This window comes from Corella eumyota, chromosome 2, assembly GCF_963082875.1.
Source record: "Corella eumyota chromosome 2, kaCorEumy4.1, whole genome shotgun sequence".
Classification (NCBI taxonomy): Eukaryota; Metazoa; Chordata; class Ascidiacea; order Phlebobranchia; family Corellidae; genus Corella; species Corella eumyota.
The window spans coordinates 13,838,167-13,849,958 of NC_137491.1; the positions used below are offsets into that span (position 1 = coordinate 13,838,167).

General features: G+C 45.1%; 1 pseudogene; it reads left to right on the forward strand.

Moving 5' to 3' along the window:
* Positions 1 to 3,037: 3,037 nt before the first annotated feature.
* On the forward strand, positions 3,038 to 7,529 carry LOC145742474 (uncharacterized; annotated as a pseudogene).
* Positions 7,530 to 11,792: the final 4,263 nt, after the last annotated feature.

An 11,792-nucleotide genomic window follows, 5' to 3' on the forward strand; every position in this document is an offset into this window, starting at 1 on the left:
TCACCATCCTCTCTATTCTCATCATCCTTATCATCCTCATCATTCTTATCATCCTCAACATCCACAACATCCTCATCACCCTCATCATCATCATCATCCTCACCATCCTCACCATCTACAACATCCTTAGTAGCTTCACCATCCTTACCATCCTCACCATCCTCATCATCCTCACCATAATTACCATCCTCACCATCCTCACCATCCAGACCATCCTCACCATCCTCACCATCCTCACCATCCTCACCATTCTCACCATCCAGACCATCCTCACCATCTTCACCATCTTCAAAATCCTCACCATCCTTACCATCCACACCATCCTCAACATTCTCATCATCCTTACCATCCTCACTATTCTCACGATCCTCACCATCCTCATCATCCTCATCATCCTCATCATCCACATCGTCTTCATCATCCTCATCATCCTCACTATCCTCACCATCCTCACCATCCTCTCCATCTTCTCCATCCACTCTAGCATTTCTATCCTCACTATCCTCATTATCCTCATGATCCTCATCATCTTCATCATCCTCAACATCCTCACCATCTTTACCATCCTCAAAATCCTTATCATCTTTATCATCCTCATCATCCTCATCATCCTCAACATCCTCACCATTCTCACCATCCTCACCATCCACACCATCCTCACCATCCACACCATCCTCACCATCTTCAGCATCCTCACCATCTTTACCACAATCACCATCTTCACCATCCCCACCGTCCTCACCATCCTCACTATCCTCACCATCCTCACTATCCTCACCATCCTCATCATCCTCATCATACTCATCATCCTCATCATACTCATCATTCTTGTCATCCTAATCATCCTCATAATCCTCATCATCCTCAACATCCTCATCATCCTCACCATCCTCATCATCCTCACCATTATTACCAACTTCACCATCTTCACCATCCTTACCACCCTTACCATTCTCACCATTCTCACCATCCTCACCATCCTCACTATCCTTAACAACCCCATCATCCTTATCATCCTCATCATCCTTATCAATCTCATCATCCTCATCATCCTTATTATCTTCATCATCCTCACCATCCTTTCCATCCTCTCCAGCCTTTCCATTCTTACTATCCTCATCATCCTCATCATCCTCACCATCATCACCATCTTCACCATCTTCACCATTCCCACCATCTTCACCATCCTCAACATTCTCACCATCTTCACCATTCTCACCATCCTCACCATCCTCACCATCCTCATCATCTTCATCATACTCATCATCCTCACCATCTTTATCATCCTCATTATTCTGATCTTCCTTAACATCCTCATCATCCTCACCATCTTCAACATGATCACCATCTTCACCATCCTCACCATCCTTAACATCCTCACCATCCTCACTATTCTCACCATCCTTACCATCCTCACTATCTCTACCATCCTCATCATCTTCATCAACCTCATCATCCTCATCATCCTCATTATCCTCATCATCCTCATTATCCTCATCATCCTCATCATCCTCATCTTCCTCATCTTCCTTATCCACCTCATCATTTTCACTATCCTAACCATCCTCACTATCCTTATCATCCTCATTATCCTTATTAGCCTCATCATCCTCAACATCGTCACCATCTTCACCATCCTCAACATCTTTATTATCCTCACCATCCCACCATCCTCACCATCCACACCATTCTGACTTTCATTCCCACCATCCTTATCTTTCTCACCAACCTCACCATCCACGACATCCCCACCATCTTAACCATCCTTACTATCCTCTCCATCCGCTCTATCCCCTTTATACTCATCATCCTCACCATCCTCTCCATCTTCTCCATCCACTCTAGCATTTCTATCCTCACTATCCTCATTATCCTCATGATCCTCATCATCTTCATCATCCTCAACATCCTCACCATCTTTACCATCCTCAAAATCCTTATCATCTTTATCATCCTCATCATCCTCATCATCCTCAACATCCTCACCATTCTCACCATCCTCACCATCCACACCATCCTCACCATCCACACCATCCTCACCATCTTCAGCATTCTCACCATCTTTACCACAATCACCATCTTCACCATCCCCACCGTCCCCACCATCCTCACTATCCTCACCATCCTCACTATCCTCACCATCCTCATCATCCTCATCATACTCATCATCCTCATCATACTCATCATTCTTGTCATCCTAATCATCCTCATAATCCTCATCATCCTCAACATCCTCATCATCCTCACCATCCTCATCATCCTCACCATTATTACCAACTTCACTATCTTCACCATCCTTACCACCCTTACCATTCTCACCATTCTCACCATCCTCACCATCCTCACTATCCTTAACAACCCCATCATCCTTATCATCCTCATCATCCTTATCATTCTCATCATCCTCATCATCCTTATTATCTTCATCATCCTCACCATCCTTTCCATCCTGTCCAGCCTTTCCATTCTTACTATCCTCATCATCCTCATCATCCTCACCATCATCACCATCTTCACCATCTTCACCATTCCTACCATCTTCACCATCCTCAACATTCTCACCATCTTCACCATTCTCACCATCCTCACCATCCTCACCATCCTCATCATCTTCATCATACTCATCATCCTCACCATCTTTATCATCCTCATTATTCTGATCTTCCTTAACATCCTCATCATCCTCACCATCTTCAACATGATCACCATCTTCACCATCCTCACCATCCTTAACATCTTCACCATCCTCACTATTCTCACCATCCTTACCATCCTCACTATCTCTACCATCCTCATCATCTTCATCAACCTCATCATCCTCATCATCCTCATTATCCTCATCATCCTCATTATCCTCATCATCCTCATCATCCTCATCTTCCTCATCTTCCTTATCCACCTCATCATTTTCACTATCCTAACCATCCTCACTATCCTTATCATCCTCATTATCCTTATTAGCCTCATCATCCTCAACATCGTCACCATCTTCACCATCCTCAACATCTTTATTATCCTCACCATCCCACCATCCTCACCATCCACACCATTCTGACTTTCATTCCCACCATCCTTATCTTTCTCACCAACCTCACCATCCACGACATCCCCACCATCTTAACCATCCTTACTATCCTCTCCATCCGCTCTATCCCCTTTATACTCATCATCCTCATCATTCTCATCATCCTTATCATCCTCATCATCCCCAACATCCTCACCATCTTCACCATCCTTATCATCCTCACCATTCTCACCATCCTCTCCATCCTCATCATCCTCATCATCCTCAACATCTACAACATGTTCATCACCTTCATCATCCTCATCATCCTCACCATCCTCACCATCTTTAACATCCTTACCAGCTTCACCATCCTTAACATCCTCACCATCCTCACCATCCTCACCATCCTCACTATCCTCACCATCCACACCATCCTCACCATCCTCACCATCCTCACCATCCTCACAATCCTCACCATCCTCACCATCCTCACCATCCAGACCATCCTCACCATCTTCGCCATCTTCACAATCCTCACCATCCTTACCATCTTCACCATCCTCACCATTCTCACCATCCTTACCATCCTCACTATCCTTACCATCCTCATCATCCTCATCATCCTCATCATCCTTATCATCCTCATCATCTTCATCCACCTCATCATCTTCACTATCCTCACCATCCTCACCATCCTCACTATCCTTACCATCCTCATCATCCTTATCATCCTCATCATCCTTATCATTCTTATCATCCTCATCATCCTCATCATCTTCATCATCCTCACCATCCTCACCATCCTCTCCATCCTCTCCAGCCTTTCCATCCTCACTATCCTCATCATCATCATCATCCTCATCATCCTCAACATCCTCACCATCTTCACCATCCTTACCATCCTTACTATCCTCACCATTCTCACCATCCTCACCATAGTCACCATCCTCACCATCCTCACCATCCTCATCTTCCTTACCAAACTCACCATCCTCACACTCCTCACCATCCTCACCATTATCACCATCTTCACCATCCTTACCATCCGTACCATCCTCACCATTTTCACCATTCCCACCATCCTCATCATCCTCAGCATCCTCACCATCCTCAACATTCTCACCATCCTCACCGTCCTTACCATCCTCATCATCTTCATCATACTCATCATTCTCACATTCTTTATCATCCTCATTATCCTTATCATCCTCAACATCCTCATCATCCTCACTATCCTCACCATTATCACCATCTTCACCATCCTCACCATCCTTACCATCCTCACAATCCTCACCATTCTCACCATCCTTACCATCCTAACTATCCTTACCATCTTCATCATCCTCATCATCCTCATCATCCTCTTCATCCTCATCCTCCTCATCATCCTCATCCACCTCATCATCCTTACTATCCTCACCATCCTCACCATCCTCTCCATCCACTCCATCCTCTCCAGCCTTTCCATCCTCTCTATCCTTATCATCCTCATTATCCTCATCATCCTCATCATCCTCAACATCCTCACCATCTTCACCATCCTCAACATCCTTACTATCCTAACCATCCCACCCTCCTTACCATTTACACTATTCTCACTTTCATCCTTACCATCCTTATCTTCCTTACCAACCTCACCATCCTCAACATTCCCACCATCTTCACCATTCTCTCCATCCGCTCTATCCCCTTCAACCTTGTCATCCTCATCATCCTCATCATCCTCATCATCCTCATCATCCTCAACATCTTCACCATCTGCACCATTCTTATCAACCTCACCATACTCTCCATCCTCAACATCCACAACATCCTCATCACCCTCATCATCCTCATCATCCTCACCATGCTCAACATCTTCAACATCCTTACCAGCCTCACCATCCTTACCATCCTCATCATCCTCACCATCCTCAACATCCTCACCATCCTCACAATCCAGTCCATCCTCACCATTCTCACCATCCTTACCATCCTTACCATCCTCACCATCATCACCATCCTCACCATCCTCACCATCCTTACCATCTTCACAATCCTCACCATCCTTACCATCCTCACCATCTTTACCATCCTTAACATCCTTACTATCCTCACTATCCTTACCATCCTAAACATCCTCATCATCCTCATCATCTTCACCATCCTCATCATCCTCATCATCCTCATCATCCTCATTAACCTCATCATCCTCATCATCCTCACTATCCCCACCATCCTCACCATCCTCACCATCCTCTCCATTATCTCCATCCCCTCCAACCTTTCCATCCTCACTATCCTCATCATCCTCATCATCCTGAACATCCTCACCATTTTTACCATCCTCAACATACTAATAATCCTCACCATCTTCACCATCCTCACTAACCTCACCACCATCACCACTATCACCATCTTCACCATCCCCACAATCCTCACCATCCTCACCATCCTCACCATCCTCACAATCCTCACCATCCTCACCATGCTCATCATCCTCATCATACTCATCATTCTCATTATCCTTATCATCCTCATAATCCTCATCATCCTCAACATCCTCATTATCCTCACCATCCTCATCATCCTCACCATTATTACCATCTTCACCATCCTCACCATCCTTACCATCCTCACCATTCTCACCATCCTCACCATCCTCACTATCCTTACCATCCTCATCATCCTTATCATCCCCATCATCCTTATCATTCTTATCATCCTCATCATCCTCATCATCTTCATCATCCTCACCATCCTCACCGTCCTCACCATCCTCTCCATCCTTTCCAGCCTTTCCATCCTCACTATCCTCATCATCATCATCATCCTCATCATCCTCAACATCCTCACCATCTTCACCATCCTTACCATCCTTACTATCCTCACCATCCTCACCATCCTCACCATACTCACCATCCTCACCATCCTCACCATCCTCATCTTCCTTACCAAACTCACCATCCTCACAATCCTCAACATCCTCATCATCCTCACCATCCTCACCATTATCACCACCTTCACCATCTTCATCATCCTAACCATCTGTACCATCTTCACCATCTTCACCATTCCCACCATCTTCACCATCCTCAACATTTTCACCATCTTCACCATTCTCACCATCCTCACCATCCTCACCATCTTCACCATCCTCATCATCTTCATCATACTTATCATCCTCACCATCTTTATCATCCTCATTATTCTGATCTTCCTCAACATTCTCATCATTCTCACCATCCTCAACATGATCACCATATTCACCATCCTCACCATTCTTAACATCCTCACCATCCTCACTATTCTCACCATCCTTACCATCCTTACTATCCTTACCATCCTCATTATCCTCATCATCCTCATCAACCTCATTATCCTCATCATCCTCATTATCCTCATCATCCTCATCATCCTCATCTTCCTCATCACCCTTATCCACCTCATTATTTTCACTATCCTAACCATCCTCACTATCCTTATCATCTTCATTATCCTTATTATCCTCATCATCCTCAACATCCTCACCATCTTCACCATCCTCAACATCCTTATTATCCTCACTATCCCACCATCCTCACCATCCACACCATTCTGACTTTCATTCCCACCATCCTTATCTTTCTCACCAACCTCACCATCCACGACATCCCCACCATCTTCACCATCCTTACTATCCTCTCCATCCGCTCTATCCCCTTCATACTCATCATCCTCATCATTCTCATCATCCTTATCATCCTCATCATCCCCAACATCCTCACTATCTTCACCATCCTTATCATCCTCACCATTCTCACCATCCTCTCCATCCTCATCATCCTCATCATCCTCAACATCCACAACATGTTCATCACCTTCATCATCCTCATCATCTTCACCATCCTCACCATCTTCAACATCCTTACCAGCTTCACCATTCTTACCATCCTCACAATCCTCACCATCATCACCATCCTCACCATCCTCACTATCCTCACCATCCAGACCATCCTCACCATCCTCACCATCCTCACCATCCTCACCATCCAGACCATTCTCACCATCCCCACCATCTTCACAATCCTCACCATCCTTACCATCTTCACCAACCTCACCATTCTCATCATCCTTACCATCCTCACTATTCTTACCATCCTCATCATCCTCATCATCCTCATCATCCTCATCCACCTCATCATCTTCACTATCCTCACCATCCTCCCTATCCTCTCTATCCTCTCCACCATTTCCATCCTCATTATCTTCATTATCATCAACATCCTCACTATCTTCAACATCCTTACTATAATTACCATCCTCACCATTTTCACCATCCACACCATTCTCACTTTCATCCTCACCATGCTTATCTTCCTCACCAACCTCACCATCCTCAACATCCCCATCATCCTCACCAACCTCACCATCCTCACCATCCTTACCATCTTCACCATCCTCACCATTCTCCCCATTCTTACCATCCTCACTATCCTTACCATCCTCATCATCCTCATCATCATCACCATCCTCACCATCCTCACCATCCTCACCATCCTAACCATCCTCATTATCCTCAGCATCCTCACCATCCTCACCACAATCACCATCTTCACCATTCCTACCATCCTCACCATTCTCACAATCCTCACTATTCTCATCATCCTCAACATCCCCACCATCTTCACCATTCTCACCATCCTCACCATCCTCTCCATTCGCTCTATCCCCTTCATCCTCATCATCCTTATCATCCTCATCATCCTCATCATCCTCATCATCCTCAACATCCTCAACATCCTCACCATCTTCACCATCCTTATCATCCTCACCATCCTCTCTATTCTCATCATCCTTATCATCCTCATCATTCTTATCATCCTCAACATCCACAACATCCTCATCACCCTCATCATCATCATCATCCTCACCATCCTCATCATCTTCAACATCCTTACTAGCTTCACCATCCTTACCATCCTCCCCATCCTCATCATCCTCACCATCATTACCATCCTCACCATCCTCACCATCCAGACCATCCTCACCATCCTCACCATCCTCACCATCCTCACCATTCTCACCATCCAGACCATCCTCACCATCTTCACCATCTTCAAAATCCTCACCATCCTTACCATCCACACCATCCTCAACATTCTCATCATCCTTACCATCCTCACTATTCTCACGATCCTCACCATCCTCATCATCCTCATCATCCTCATCATCCACATCGTCTTCATCATCCTCATCATCCTCACTATCCTCACCATCCTCACCATCCTCTCCATCTTCTCCATCCACTCTAGCATTTCTATCCTCACTATCCTCATGATCCTCATCATCTTCATCATCTTCAACATCCTCACCATCTTTACCATCCTCAAAATCCTTATCATCTTTATCATCCTCATCATCCTCATCATCCTCAACATCCTCACCATTCTCACCATCCTCACCATTCACACCATCCTCACCATCCACACCATCCTCACCATCTTCAGCATCCTCACCATCTTCAGCATCCTCACCATCTTTACCACAATCACCATCTTCACCATCCCCACCGTCCTCACCATCCTCACTATCCTCACCATCCTCACTATCCTCACCATCCTCATCATCCTCATCATACTCATCATCCTCATCATACTCATCATTCTTGTCATCCTAATCATCCTCATAATCCTCATCATCCTCAACATCCTCATCATCCTCACCATCCTCATCATCCTCACCATTATTACCAACTTCACCATCTTCACCATCCTTACCACCCTTACCATTCTCACCATTCTCACCATCCTCACCATCCTCACTATCCTTAACAACCCCATCATCCTTATCATCCTCATCATCCTTATCATTCTCATCATCCTCATCACCCTTATTATCTTCATCATCCTCACCATCCTTTCCATCCTCTCCAGCCTTTCCATTCTTACTATCCTCATCATCCTCATCATCCTCACCATCATCACCATCTTCACCATCTTCACCATTCCCACCATCTTCACCATCCTCAACATTCTCACCATCTTCACCATTCTCACCATCCTCACCATCCTCACCATCCTCATCATCTTCATCATACTCATCATCCTCACCATCTTTATCATCCTCATTATTCTGATCTTCCTTAACATCCTCATCATCCTCACCATCTTCAACATGATCACCAGATGGAGATGAGATGGAGATGAGATGGAGATGAGATGGAGATGAGATGGAGATGAGATGGAGATGAGATGGAGATGAGATGGAGATGAGATGGAGATGAGATGGAGATGAGATGGAGATGAGATGGAGATGAGATGGAGATGAGATGGAGATGAGATGGAGATGAGATGGAGATGAGATGGAGATGAGATGGAGATGAGATGGAGATGAGATGGAGATGAGATGGAGATGAGATGGAGATGAGATGGAGATGAGATGGAGATGAGATGGAGATGAGATGGAGATGAGATGGAGATGAGATGGAGATGAGATGGAGATGAGATGGAGATGAGATGGAGATGAGATGGAGATGAGATGGAGATGAGATGGAGATGAGATGGAGATGAGATGGAGATGAGATGGAGATGAGATGGAGATGAGATGGAGATGAGATGGAGATGAGATGGAGATGAGATGGAGATGAGATGGAGATGAGATGGAGATGAGATGGAGATGAGATGGAGATGAGATGGAGATGAGATGGAGATGAGATGGAGATGAGATGGAGATGAGATGGAGATGAGATGGAGATGAGATGGAGATGAGATGGAGATGAGATGGAGATGAGATGGAGATGAGATGGAGATGAGATGGAGATGAGATGGAGATGAGATGGAGATGAGATGGAGATGAGATGGAGATGAGATGGAGATGAGATGGAGATGAGATGGAGATGAGATGGAGATGAGATGGAGATGAGATGGAGATGAGATGGAGATGAGATGGAGATGAGATGGAGATGAGATGGAGATGAGATGGAGATGAGATGGAGATGAGATGGAGATGAGATGGAGATGAGATGGAGATGAGATGGAGATGAGATGGAGATGAGATGGAGATGAGATGGAGATGAGATGGAGATGAGATGGAGATGAGATGGAGATGAGATGGAGATGAGATGGAGATGAGATGGAGATGAGATGGAGATGAGATGGAGATGAGATGGAGATGAGATGGAGATGAGATGGAGATGAGATGGAGATGAGATGGAGATGAGATGGAGATGAGATGGAGATGAGATGGAGATGAGATGGAGATGAGATGGAGATGAGATGGAGATGAGATGGAGATGAGATGGAGATGAGATGGAGATGAGATGGAGATGAGATGGAGATGAGATGGAGATGAGATGGAGATGAGATGGAGATGAGATGGAGATGAGATGGAGATGAGATGGAGATGAGATGGAGATGAGATGGAGATGAGATGGAGATGAGATGGAGATGAGATGGAGATGAGATGGAGATGAGATGGAGATGAGATGGAGATGAGATGGAGATGAGATGGAGATGAGATGGAGATGAGATGGAGATGAGATGGAGATGAGATGGAGATGAGATGGAGATGAGATGGAGATGAGATGGAGATGAGATGGAGATGAGATGGAGATGAGATGGAGATGAGATGGAGATGAGATGGAGATGAGATGGAGATGAGATGGAGATGAGATGGAGATGAGATGGAGATGAGATGGAGATGAGATGGAGATGAGATGGAGATGAGATGGAGATGAGATGGAGATGAGATGGAGATGAGATGGAGATGAGATGGAGATGAGATGGAGATGAGATGGAGATGAGATGGAGATGAGATGGAGATGAGATGGAGATGAGATGGAGATGAGATGGAGATGAGATGGAGATGAGATGGAGATGAGATGGAGATGAGATGGAGATGAGATGGAGATGAGATGGAGATGAGATGGAGATGAGATGGAGATGAGATGGAGATGAGATGGAGATGAGATGGAGATGAGATGGAGATGAGATGGAGATGAGATGGAGATGAGATGGAGATGAGATGGAGATGAGATGGAGATGAGATGGAGATGAGATGGAGATGAGATGGAGATGAGATGGAGATGAGATGGAGATGAGATGGAGATGAGATGGAGATGAGATGGAGATGAGATGGAGATGAGATGGAGATGAGATGGAGATGAGATGGAGATGAGATGGAGATGAGATGGAGATGAGATGGAGATGAGATGGAGATGAGATGGAGATGAGATGGAGATGAGATGGAGATGAGATGGAGATGAGATGGAGATGAGATGGAGATGAGATGGAGATGAGATGGAGATGAGATGGAGATGAGATGGAGATGAGATGGAGATGAGATGGAGATGAGATGGAGATGAGATGGAGATGAGATGGAGATGAGATGGAGATGAGATGGAGATGAGATGGAGATGAGATGGAGATGAGATGGAGATGAGATGGAGATGAGATGGAGATGAGATGGAGATGAGATGGAGATGAGATGGAGATGAGATGGAGATGAGATGGAGATGAGATGGAGATGAGATGGAGATGAGATGGAGATGAGATGGAGATGAGATGGAGATGAGATGGAGATGAGATGGAGATGAGATGGAGATGAGATGGAGATGAGATGGAGATGAGATGGAGATGAGATGGAGATGAGATGGAGATGAGATGGAGATGAGATGGAGATGAGATGGAGATGAGATGAGATGAGATGGAGATGAGATGGAGATGAGATGGAGATGAGATGGAGATGAGATGGAGATGAGATGGAGATGAGATGGAGATGAGATGGAGATGAGATGGAGATGAGATGGAGATGAGATGGAGATGAG